The sequence below is a fragment of the Bactrocera dorsalis genome, chromosome 3, assembly GCF_023373825.1.
Source record: "Bactrocera dorsalis isolate Fly_Bdor chromosome 3, ASM2337382v1, whole genome shotgun sequence".
In the NCBI taxonomy this organism is placed as follows: domain Eukaryota; kingdom Metazoa; phylum Arthropoda; class Insecta; order Diptera; family Tephritidae; genus Bactrocera; species Bactrocera dorsalis.
Window position 1 is genome coordinate 28,966,836 of NC_064305.1, and position 14,208 is coordinate 28,981,043.

At 34.5% G+C, this 14,208-nt stretch overlaps 2 pseudogenes; both read right to left on the reverse strand.

The window, feature by feature from the left end:
- Window positions 1–6,749: 6,749 nt before the first annotated feature.
- LOC125777981 (small nucleolar RNA U3) lies at window positions 6,750–6,925 on the reverse strand (annotated as a pseudogene).
- A 12-nt stretch (window positions 6,926–6,937) lies between these two features.
- LOC125777933 (small nucleolar RNA U3) lies at window positions 6,938–7,072 on the reverse strand (annotated as a pseudogene).
- Between the last annotated feature and the right edge of the window lie 7,136 nt (window positions 7,073–14,208).

Here is a 14,208-nt window from a genome sequence, read left to right on the forward strand (position 1 = left end):
TACATAATCCTCGTTATAGGACTGTAATCGCTTTTCGTTTTATATAATATTTGCTTAAAATTTCATTAAATTTTTCGATATCGTTATAGTTTATATTCGAGCCAATTTTGACATTTAATTCTTCATTAACAACGTTAGCCATCAATAAAAGTTGTTTCTCAAAATTTTCTTCTTTGCAATTTTTAGTCACTTGACTTAAATCTTTAATTATCATTTTACAGTTTTCTTTCACATTGTCTTTGTCGTTTACATATATATTCTTTAAATATATATCTTCGTTACCGTGACTATCTTTTTTACATTTATACTTTAGTTCGGTTTTAACGTCGTGCCGACTTTTTGTCATATCTACATCACAACAATTTTTCTTTTCAGCTCTGAATAACTTAAAATTACAAATTCTTAAAAAATCTCTTCCCAACACAGCCTCATAATACATAGTGCAATCATCTTCCACCTGCGCAGCAGCAACGTCGTCCGTACCTGGTACAGTCTGTTGATCTTCAAATATTGGGAGCAAAATTTCTTCAACTTCTGCACCACTTGGACACTCGCCACGTTCACTTGCAGGAACCTCTTGCAACCGCAACACTAAAGAACTTTTATTACCACTCGATGGTAATTCAAGACGTCGGAGTCAAGCACGCAATTGTGCAACTGTATGGTCTGCCACATTATCCATCTTAAAACTGTTAACTTTTTTGTTTAAATCTTTAAATTGTACACACACTTTACATAAATTGTCTCATAAAATTGTTCGCTTCTTTTTGTTTTTTCACAATTTTTTGTTTAAATCTTTAAATTGTACACGCACTTTACATAAATTGTCTCATAAAATTGTTCGCTTCTTTTTGTTTTTTCACATTTACATAAATTGTCTCATAAAATTGTTCGCTTCTTTTTGTTTTTTCACAATTTTTGTTTAAATCTTTAAATTGTACACGCACTTTACATAAATTGTCTCATAAAATTGTTCGCTTCTTTTTGTTTTTTACAATTTTTGTTTAAATCTTTAAATTGTACACACACTTTACATAAATTGTCTCATAAAATTGTTAGCTTCTTTTTGTTTTTTCACATTTACATAAATTGTCTCATAAAATTGTTCGCTTCTTTTTGTTTTTTCACACTAGTACATAAATTGTTTAAAAAAATTTTAGTTGGGCAAATCCCACTTCTGAGATTTTAGGATGGCACGTCTTTACGCTTTTATTTCTCAAACTCTACTGTGCTTCGCTTTGTCACCGAAGAACGGTTACACATACTTATTCTAACATACATACAATTTTCTCTGCTTACACGCTATGTATTTACTTATATGTATATCTTTTAAAGTGGACACATGAACTTGTGCAACATGAATATATGTATGTCAACACAATGACTACCAAGCATGTGTTTACATCAGCGTTGTCCACGGCCTATGCGCACAACAGCGCACGGACAGTGCCAGACACCTCGCACCAATCCCAACATTAACCCTTCAACGGTTTACTCTTTTATGTATATTTAAATTAACCCGTCAATGGTTTACTTCTTTATATATAACATAAGTATAATTAGAATAACTTAAAGTTAGGATGTATTATCATACACATAGTACTTATTACTACATATGTTAAGTGAATAATTTTGCTTTGATTATTTCTGAATTAACTTGACTTTTAAGAAATTTATTGCGAAGAAGATAAGCCAAAATTTTCGGTTTTACAAATATTGTAGTCCGAGCGAGTGCATCCGTAAATCAAAGTGGAAGCATTTCTTCCAAAAAAGATCTACTTGATATTGGAAACTCTCTAATTCAAATGCGTAGTCTCAAACATAACTTCATAATTTTAAGAGAGAGTTTTTCTGACTTTAAGTCTCTATTCAATTCCTTTACGATTTCCAAAACAATTTCCTTAAAGAAAAATCCGTTTAAATACAACAGCAAAACTTTCACCCACTTAAATACCACAATTTCATTATTATCACTTTGGTGAAAGCAACAATAAAATAAATATACTTCTCCATTTGAACGCACCGAACACTTCACAAATGCAACCCTGGAGTTAAAGGCTAAAATATGGAAAACAAATCAAAAGTACTTGTATTGGTTTCAACCTTGTCATGTCCAGTAAACGGCACCGCTGCATATTGATCAGGAGCGACACATACTTACACAAATACTTATAAGTATGTTATAGAACACACACACGTACATATATGTGTACAAATATAAATATATTACATTGTACAAAACTGACTAGCACTCCACACACGTGATAGAATGGCAACCATCACCTGAGTTACAAGCGACTCACTTTCACTCAAATACACACAGTACATACAAATGCACACTCATATCTTTGACTCCATTTGCCGTTTGTGGTGAAATAGAATTTGCACGCTATCAGCTCGCTGGTGAAACTAATGGAGATTGTCAATATTCAGCTACGAATCTATACTTGTGCTTAATATGCAAGGTTACGTGTGTATGTGTGAGTTGAGGGTTGGGATTGAGATGGAGTGTCATAGTACAAGTAGATATTAAATAGAAACAGTTTTAGCATTGGGGCGCCAGCTTCAACAAAAAGTGACAGCCTTGACATGTGACTCCCCGAAGAAATAAAGCAAGAATATAATGATATTAAAAAGATGGCAGGAAGAAAATGTCAAAGGATCAAATATTGTGACAGCGAGTAATGAGAAGACTAGAAACACGATATGGCTGATGGTATTGCAGTGGAATAGGGATTTTGAGAACGCAATTCGGTAGGAAAGATAAAGATATATGAAAGTTTCGAAGAATTTCTTCCCTGAGATTAATGAATTAGTGAATCCAAAAAATAGCAAGTTAAAATAATAATAATTTTTTTTTTTTTGCTTCTTAGTTGCTCTGTAATTTTGCGTAAATTTATAAACTACATTTTAACATATTTTAAAACTTTCATGCCATGTAGATTTTGTTCCAGTTTGAAAGCACTTGAACCCTTGGAATCACTTTATATTTTTACATAGTACTACTAGTAGCCTTCTAAATAATCGTAGCAAAAACTTGCTAGATTTAATTTTAACAAGACAGCAATAGATGAGCTCTATTACTTTTGTTTATGCGATTTCATGGTATCTCGCCCCTCCACACAACATTCATCCCACAACTCAACATTCATCCCACAACGCAACATTCATCCCACAACACAACATTCATCATACAACACAACAACACACGCACCACACACCACCATACCACAACATACATACATCGTTTTTACCACCCAACCGAGCAAAAAGGATTGGGTAAATCGGGGTGGGCTCAATTCGATTTCTACGCCCGTAAGATATAGCCACGTCTCGCCAGTTTATCAACGGTTGATCCGCTTTCATGTGTGATCCAAAACTGAAAAAAACCCTTTCTGTCGTGCGTGTGGTTGTGCACTAGCAGCAGTGTAAATACTTATGTACAAAATTATATTCGAAACCATTTCAAATTGTGAATAAAAATAAAAAAAAGGTGCGTGGAGTCCCTACGCGCGGATGAAGTTATACTTCTTAGTGATATTCAGAAATGCATATCATTTTGTATGAAAGAAAACTAGAAAACTTAAATTCACATTTTATAAATTTATTATGCACATAAAATGAAGAATAAAGCAAAGTCTAAATGAATGATTTTTGACTCAGAAAGTAGTTCCGTCTCTTCGTTGCGAAAGAGAATATGCAGCGTAATCATCTCTATTTTGTTCTTCACCAATTTGGCTGCCATATTGACTTGTGAAGATCAATTTTTTGTTGGTGACATATTCATATGTGTACGCATATGTATGTTTGTATGCTTGTGCATTATTAGTTTAGCAATGTATGCAAATATATGTACATATAAGTATATATGAATGTATGAACATGCAAGTCAATGCGCGCACATATAATAAGTATATTGATAAGTGATGAAAATATGACTTCAATTTCTGAACGCGCACATGCGTATACATACACTCATATGAGCATGTGCAGATACACAAGATAGGATAGAAGATGTATGCCTTTTAACATCATATACTATACAAATAAATATGTTTCTTACTAATAGAAATTAAATTTATCACAGCAATATACATAATATACATATACATAATATTGCTGTGATAAATTTAAAAATTAAAATAAAGAAAAATATTTAATTGTATTGTATACGATGTTAGAAGCAAAAAATTAAAAATTTATTCCGTCGGGATTCGAACCTGTGGCACTCGCAGCATCTTGACTTTCCAAGTGCTTACCACCAACACCACCATTAACACATAGGTTGCGCTGACTTAAGTATGATTTGGTTATGCATGCAAGAAACATACGATGGTTCTAATAATTTTGTTTAACCCTTTCATGTCATTTGTTGCTTATAGGCAACATTGCATATTTCTGTCGATAACTCCTCGAAATATCAATATTTTTACAATTTGTTTATTTTCGTCTCTAACGGATATCTGTGAGCACTAGTTTGCGAAGTTTCAGGACGATAGCTTAACAGGTGTTCATTTGATAACTAGCTAAAGTTGCGTAAAAACTTGTGAAAAAGAAAGTGACAAAAATAATATTTGAAAAAGTTAAATAAAAAGTAAACTGACTGTCATTTCTTTATACAAAGTGGTTTATTTTATAAATAACAAGTAGTAAGAAAATGAAATAAAATTTACAGAACAAAATTGTGTGTAATATTATGATTCCAGGAATTTTTTAAACACAATGTTGCTTATAAGCAACATTTGTCCAAAGTAAAATTTTTTTTTTTATTTTAGATATGCGTCTCAGAGGTCTTACAGAATCAAAAATAAATAAAATTATCAATTTTGACTGGAATAATTCTGAAGATGAGAATGAAGAAGAAGAAGAGGAAGAGAATTTGGAGAGAATCATTGAAGAAACAATTGAAGAGGTGAGAAAAGGGAGAAAACGTGGAAATGAATTTGATAAATGAAATCATTGAAGGCGGTGGAAATGCTGATGAAGTTGAAAATGAAGTGCTCACAGAAAAAATTGTCAGTGAAACGTATGAGAAAGTAAACCTGGATAGTTTGAGATGAAGGTCAGCATGCCTACAAGATTGCGAAACTGTTTGGAAAGATGAAACAATTTATCAAGAAGTCAAAGATCCTATAAACTACTTCAATGGTTTCTTCGATGATGAAATCATAAGGAAGATTTGTACCGAAACAAATCTTTATTCTATACAAACGAATGGCCAAACTGAAGGAGAAATGCAACAAATTACAGCAGGAAGAACATCAGAGCATAGATGAACAGATAATAAAATTTAAGGGACGTCACAGTCTAAAGCAATACTTACCCATGAAACCCAATAAATGGGGTTTAAAAATGTTTATAAGAGCTGGAGTTTCAGGCATCGTATACGATTTTGCTCTCTATGTTGGAGATGGAACATGTCCATCTTTTGGATTGGGTATTTCGTCAGATATTGTGTTGTATTTGGCTAGTAATGTGTCTAGGGACAAAAATTATAAGTTATTTTTCAATAATTGGTTTTCTTCCATAAGCCTGATGATTGCACTCAAAGGATGAGGTATTTTAGCAGCAGCAACAATACGAGGCAATCGGATTAAAAACTGTAGCCTTATGAATAAAAATGACCTCTTGAAAAAAGGTCGGGGATCATACGACTTTAAGTATGAAGCTGTACATAATTTAGCTGCCTGTCGCTGGTACGATAACAAAGGTGTGCAACTTTTGTCAAATTATGTAGCTGAAAATCCGGTTTCATAATGCAGACGCTAGTGTCGTAAACAAAAAAAGTACATAGATGTACCTGCATGGGAGGTGTAGACTTGACTGACATGTTGTTAGACTTATATAAAATCAACCACCGTTCTAAGAAATGGTATATGCGCATAGTTTACTGGTGCATCAGCACAGTGGTAGTCAAAAGCTGGTAGCTGTATAGACGAGACCTAAAAAATCAAGTCACACGAACGAAATATATGACATTGCTGGATTTTCAATTATCCATAGCAAACGAGCTTCTTCACGCGTCTAATATTACGTCAATAAACCCACGTAAAAGAGGTCGTAGATCAGAAATACCTGAAAGAATGGAACCAGGTTCATCTTCACCAGCGTCGCGGGTACCATCTAACGTGTCAGAAATTTCAATTAGCTCTTCGTCGTCAAAGCGATCATACATAAGTGAACCTCCAAAGTCGATGCGTCTTGATCAAACCGGTCATTGGGTTGAATGGGGAGGAAAAGGAAGGTGCAGATTATGCCAGACTGGTATTCCAAAATCTAAATGCTCAAAATGTAAGGTGCACTTATGCTGTAACCCACAGAAAAACTGTTTTGTCTCATATCACATATAAAATGTATGAAAAGTAATACAAAAAAATGAAAACTATCAATATTTGTATGTATGTGTTTGATTGTATACTACCATGGCTCAATGTTGCTTATAAGCAACATCTTATAACTCAAAAACCAGAAGAGATACAGGTTTGAAATTGATATCGTTTCATATTCAAGGCTCAAATAGTATCCTCATATATTCAAAATATTTTTAAATAGGCCCAGTTTAATTATGACATGAAAGGGTTAAGTATAGAAATATACATACTTTGTAGAACATTTGCTTTCGCAATAAATTTATCTCCCAGCAATATACATATACATAACATTGCTGTGATCCCTTAGAAGTATAGTCTTAACTTCTTAACGGCCAACGCAGAGTCTTTTCAACCAAAAGGAATTTATTCATTAAAATCACCACTCAGAAGTTGTTCTATCCCTTGTAAGCGAGCGATTTTCGAAGAAACATTTCTAATATGCCAAAAGACAAAATTAGAAATGAATTTCTTAAATCTCACGCTCCCAGATAAAACGATATACCTCGTCCTCGTGGGTGGATTTCCAAAAGCACAGAAATGATTCTGTGAATTTATTCATTAAAATCGCCACTCAGAAGTCGTTTCATCCCTTGTAAGCGAGCGATTTTTTTAAATCTCACGCTCCCAGATAAAACGACATACCTCGTCCTCGTGAGTCGATTTCAAAAACCACAGAAATGATTCTGTGTTGAGGTTGTCGAAAAAATATCGATAGATCGATATATCGATATAATTTTTTTAATGTAACAATATTTTTGAGCGATATTTATTATTTCGATATATCGAGGTATCGATATAATTTTATAAGTATTGAAAAGGTATAAAAACGATATTTTTATGATCAACAATTTCTAAATCCTTTTTTATACTAACTATTTAATCCAAACAAATACTCCTCTGCATTACTCCCACAAATTACGTAAAGTAATAAAAGCGTAATGCAGAGAAATATCAACCGTCCCAACTTCACTCAACAGGCGAAAGAGGAGAAAAAGAAAAGATCTTTTCCCGCGTTTTTTACAAAAGGATTGTGGGCACACTGTTCTTCAGAGTTAGGTGTCATACGAGATCTGATAATATTGCTTACCCCATTTAAGCAAGCTACTGAAGAAATTAGCGGCGATCAGTACGTGACTTCAAGTTTGGTGATTCCCATTGCAAACTTACTTCAGAGAGGCCTTGAACAAGTGAAGCTTTTCACCGAATTTGGTATTGCTGTTCAGAAGAGTTTGCTAAATTTAGTTATTGCAAAACTAGAACCACTAGAGCGACATTTACATCTGGCCAAAGCAACAATTTTAGACCCACGCTTTAAGCGTATTCATTTTAGTTCAGCGCTAGCTGTTTCCACTGCAATAACCGAACTGTCAAAAGAAATACGTTTAGAACATAGGCGTAGAGGACAACTTTCGCCTGAACTCAGACCCACTCGCACTACCATAATTCCAAATTCCGAAAAATCTTCGCCGTCGTTGTGGTCCGGACATGAAAAAATTATGATAGATATTGCTGCAGCTTCAGCAAACTCTTTACTTTCAACTTCAACCAGTGATGGTATGCCTAGCGAACTAAAGCTATATCTAGATCAGACTATAATACCCAGAAAACAGAATCCAACAAAATTCTGGTTTGATTGTCGTCATATTACGTCAGTCCTTTCCGACATAGCTCTAAAGTATTTGATATCGCCTGCGTCCTCGGTTTCCTCGGAGAGAGTGGCATCTGCTGTGAATCTCGCAGTACCCAATAACAGAAGCCGGCTTACAGCCGAGCACGTAAATCAAAGAGTTTTTCTTATGCCTGTATCAGATAAATATTGGTTTGATTAATAAAAAACTAATGTTTTAATTGTTGTTCTTATTTATTAAAAATTATGTGAATTGGTTAGTAATTATCTAGTAAGGTAAGATGATTAAAGTAGATTAGGCCAAATATTTTTTTTTCATATCATACCGATATATCGATATTTTGAAATAAAAATATCAATGTCGATATTGATATACTCAAAAATGACCGATACAATATATATCGATACTTTATTCCATTTCCGACATCCCCATTCTGTGTGATTCTGAAAGGCCAACGCAGAGTATTTCAATTAAAAGTCACATAAAATAGTTGAGAATTCGCAGAACAAACGAAAAGAAAAAGTAGTATAACTTCAATAATGCACAAGCATACAAACATATTTATGCGCACACATGTGAATATGTCACCAACCAAAAATTGAAACATTGTTCTACGAAAACAAAAACAACAACAGCATAAGCATGGCAACGTTGTGTTGTTGGTAGAAAAGCCGAGCTGTGCCGAAAGAAACGAACAAACGATCGCCGATTGTCACCGCTTCACTTGCTGCTCGAACATCTTCGCAGACAAGGTTGCGTTACATTCATATGGATGGAGCGAGGTTGCGCAACCTTGCGTTACATTTATATGGAAGGTTGCGCAACCAGAATCTATCGCAACCTTTTCCGGCGTCGTATAAGAAGTATAACTTCAAAAAAATTATTATCTCAACATAAAGAATATAAAATATTGTGAACATATTTAAAATTTAATTAATTTATTTTGTTGAAAGTGGTACCCGGATACAAATAAAATATAATTTGTTGAATTTTACCTTTTTATTGCCAAATCCTAAATCTTTCACTTAAAGGCGAACAAAAAGGAATACATCATCAAAGGCTAAAAGTGTAAGTATTCCCCTCACATAATCAGTGAAACTAAGTGCACGAACACCTTTTAAGCGCTCTCTCTTCGCTTGTCCAACCGAAGTAAATAACGGGTGATTTTTTTGAGGTTAGGATTTTCATGCATTAGTATTTGACAGATCACGTGGGATTTCAGACATGGTGTCAAAGAGAAAGATGCTCAGTATGCTTTGACATTTCATCATGAATAGACTTACTAACGAGCAACGCTTGCAAATCATTGAATTTTATTACCAAAATCAGTGTTCGGTTCGAAATGTGTTTCGCGCGCGTGTTTTGTTCAGCGATGAGGCTCATTTCTGGTTGAATGGCTACGTAAATAAGCAAAATTGCCGCATTTGGGGTGAAGAGCAACCAGAAGCCGTTCAAGAACTGCCCATGCATCCCGAAAAATGCACTGTTTGGTGTGGTTTGTACGCTGGTGGAATCATTGGACCGTATTTTTTCAAAGATGCTGTTGGACGCAACGTTACGGTGAATGGCGATCGCTATCGTTCGATGCTAACAAACTTTTGTTGCCAAAAATGGAAGAACTGAACTTGGTTGACATGTGGTTTCAACAAGATGGCGCTACATGCCACACAGCTCGCGATTCTATGGCCATTTTGAGGGAAAACTTCGGACAACAATTCATCTCAAGAAATGGACCCGTAAGTTGGCCACCAAGATCATGCGATTTAACGCCTTTAGACTATTTTTTGTGGGGCTACGTCAAGTCTAAAGTCTACAGAAATAAGCCAGCAACTATTCCAGCTTTGGAAGACAACATTTCCGAAGAAATTCGGGCTATTCCGGCCGAAATGCTCGAAAAAGTTGCCCAAAATTGGACTTTCCGAATGGACCACCTAAGACGCAGCCGCGGTCAACATTTAAATGAAATTATCTTCAAAAAGTAAATGTCATGAACCAATCTAACGTTTCAAATAAAGAACCGATGAGATTTTGCAAATTTTATGCGTTTTTTTTTTAAAAAAAAGCTATCAAGCTCTTAAAAAATCACCCTTTATATGTACGTTGCTTCAAGATAAAGTCCATCGAAATTGTTGCTTGAAAAGTCTTGCTGTGACATCGTGACGATCGCTTGCTGATTGACCGCGATCCATAATACCGCACGTATGTCATCGTATCCTGGGAGTACTCGGTCAAGTGCCTTGAGCTGCCAAAAAGAACGCCGACCGATATTAGCGCGACCTCTTCTTGGCATCGCAACAAATTTCAATTTGTAATTGATCACTTTACGTGCAACACACATAACATTTTCATTGAATAATTTTCAAAAAATTTTGAAGCAAACGACAAGTTTGAACGATTCATATAATTGAAAAACAAAACAAAAAAATTGAAAAAAAATTTTTATGGAAAAAATTAATTTTTTGGAATAATCAAATTTTCCGACTTTTCCTCACGAAAAGCATAAAGGTTTTTTTATTTCAAAACCTTCCCCGATTCGCACAGAACATTCTCTTGAAAATTTCATCAATATTGGTTCAGCCGTTCTCTTAGCGTTACTAACGAACAAACATTCATTCGTTTGTATGAGAAGACGAAAAGGGCTGTTTTTAGGGGTTGTCCGGGAATTATTCGAATTTTTTTCTCCGCAGAAACCATCTCTGAATCTCAACGAACATTAAAAAAAAAGAATTATCAAATTTGGTTCAGTCGTATGAAAGTTATGAGCGTACATACATTTTGGGGTTTCATTTTTATTTATATAGAAGAAGAAGAAGATTTGTTTATGTTGTGCAGCTTTTATTTTTCATATACTGACAAACATATGTAAGTATATTTTATTTTTCACTACTTACTAACAATAAAATACAATATACTCTCGTTATTACCTGCATTGTTTCAGCTCGAGTCACTGTGCAGACTGGTTACTTTCGGCGAAAGAAAAAGTTCTGAAGAAGTTCCTCACCTTCACTTACAGACGAAGTTAAGGAAAAAATGTTATTTCAGGCTATGCGAAGACTCTTACTTTGTCCTGAATATGCGCACAATGAGCGGAGATTTATCTGAATATCCGCTAAATTAAGGTGGATTATCTCTGTGAATTTACCTGCTACAATACTCGTATACACTTCTACAAGTCAATAATTCTCCTTTCCTAACTTATTCTGTATGAAACTTAAATAGAGATTAGAAGCATTACACATGGTCAGCTTGTGCTTCGTTATAACAAATAAATCTGGTAATTAGATGTACAAGTACAAATGTGGCTGTATCGAATTTTTGTAGTTTTTCATATGGTAATCGAAGCTAGCGCTTCTTCAATTATTATTTTTTTCTGATTACTATTTTTTATTTTTCTTTTATTTCAGTATTCTGGTTGCAATCTAATCACATTAACCCGTTACCAATTTACAGCTAAAAACTAATTTCCAAATAATTTTTAATCACTAGAACCGTTGAGTAATTACATAGAAAATAATTTGAGCATATTATGTGCACATTAGAGTGTCCATTATTTCCCAAATTGAAAGTGGGTATTCAAATGTATCCCGAAGTTTCAGTGTTTGGCCTAAAAGCGGATCCATAGTAAATAAGCATTTTATTATACCCCCAACAGGGTTCGGGGAACCCCACAAAGTATATACATATGTATATAATTAATTAGCGTGATAGGCTGAGTCGATTTAGTCTTGTCCGTCTATGCGTCTGAATATATACAAACTAGTTCCCTAGTTTTTGAGATATAAATCAGATATTTTACACACTGCTGATTTGTCGGAACTGCCTATATCTGACCACTTTAGCATATACATACCTGCCATACAAACTGAATGGTCGGGATCAAGTACTTGTAGGGAAAACTTTTTCATTGGCGAGATATCTTCACCAAATTTTTGTACGGATTATCGCCCAAAGCATAGCTACAATATCCGAAGGATCCGGGCTATCATTATATATAGCTGCCATATTACCGAACAACAAGAATATACACATTTTTGTATACTACTTTTTCCAAAAAAAATTCACCTTGTGAAGGGTATTATAACTTCGAGCAGCTGAATTTTTTTATTTATATTTTTAATTTCAATCCTGCTTAAACCATTTTACCTTTCCCATATACTTTACATGTCATTTCCTAATATTTTGCAAAAAAGACTTTATATCCCAAGCCATAAAATTTCCAACTTTGAAAAATTAATATACCAATAAAACAATTTTTACAAAAAAGTTGATTTAAGTTGATTCATAAAAACCTTCTTTTAGAGCTGAATGCAGCATAAATCACTTGGGTGAATGCTCAGGTTCTTTGACGACTAGATCTAACCTAAGATCTAAGATCTAAAATCACCTTTTTGAAAATAGATATGTATGGTATGGCAAAAACTGAAAAGCTTGACAAAAAAAAACTTGGTGATAAGGAATACCCTAGAGTGCATGTGTATGTGTAGTGTGCGTATAACAAAACATAGCAAAATTAAAGTTCTAAATTTAAAATATTAAAATACTTGTCAAAAATTGGTTGGCGTGAAAGCAAGCGCATGTATTTAGAGTAATTATTTGTATGTCTGCTGCGTGTTTTTTTTTTTGTGTGCAGTTCATACACACATAATTTGTTTACTTTAACTTTCTGACATAAACGCAAATATGCTCAATCGTTAATTTTTAAAAGGCAGTGATTCAAATCAAAAACAACAGAAAATAAAGGAATGAATGAATAACGACTAAAGCAGAGCTATGTTGGGGTGCAACCAAACATTTTATACTCTTCTAACTAATAAAAATCAAAGTCAAGGGAATACTTCAAGATGTAAAACCAATCATATAGAGCAAAAGTCAACTGGTTGTTCGTAAATCTTGATATTAGTTTTATAAGGGCTAGGCCTGGTCTTCGCTCAAACAAGCACAAAGATACACTGTTATGAGTAAAACATACTTCTTCATTTTCATTGGGATAACTCACAAATTGACCGATAAATGCGGTATAAAGTCGCTCCGAAGTTCGAAAATCTTTATATTAGGTATATGGGGGTAAGGGAAGTATTGGTCCGATTCAATCCATATTTGACATAGAGACATACCATTACAAAAGAAGGATTATCCCTTAATTTCAGTTATACATATCACACATTGACTGATATTTTCAACCAAAAGCAACTATAGGTACCGGGGTCTAAATAAATGGTGCGTTCCTAAGTAAACAGGACTTTTTAAACCAACCGCTGCCTGGTGGCGCCATTTATGTGTCGACTGGTGCGTAAGAATCTGCTATCTTTATTGATTGTCCAGTGAGAATTTAATGACATTTGACAGGAAGTTAATTTATTGCGTTTTAAGTGTCAGTATGTTTGTCTTATCGGTGCGAAAATGAGCTGCGAACAAAGAGCCAACATTAAATTTTGTTTTAAAATTGATACAACTTTTTCCAAAATATCTCAGTTGATGAAACAAGTTTATGGCGATAATTGCCTATCCCGTAGCAGAGTGCACGGTGGTTTGAACGTCTTCAAAGAGGTCGTGAGGACATAAATGACGATCAACATGTGGGCCAATCAAAATCCGTGATGAAATAATCATTGAAATGCATGGAAATGGAATAGAACATCTCAAAAACATCGATTTATCGCATTTTGATCGAATATTTGAGTTTACGAAAGGTGTGTGCACGGTTTGTTCCGCACAAATTGACTGACGATCAAAAATTTCTCAGAATCCAACATTCGAAGGACATCATTAAACAGGTCAAAAAGGACAAAAACTTCCTTTACAATATTGTGACCAGGAACGAAATGTGGTGTTTCTAATACGATCCCGAAACCAAACGCCAGAGTGCTGAATGGTAGGTACCGGACGAGCTGAACCTAAAAATGGCGCATGGAGAAGTCAAACGTGAAGACAATGCTGATTTCTTTTTATTTTTCCACGGGTATTGTCCAAAAAGTATTTGTTCCACCCAACCAAAACGTAACTGCGGTATTCTTGGAGTTTAAGAGCGTTCGGTACGCCGTATTCGGCCGGAATATTGCGAGGATGAAAGTTAGCGTTTGTTGCACGATAATGCGCCTTCTCATCGATCGACGCTTGTGACCGATTATTTGACCAAAAATCTCATCTTAACCATCAACCACTCCCCGTATTCACCTCATATAGCACTCGACTTCTTAATTTTCGGAAAA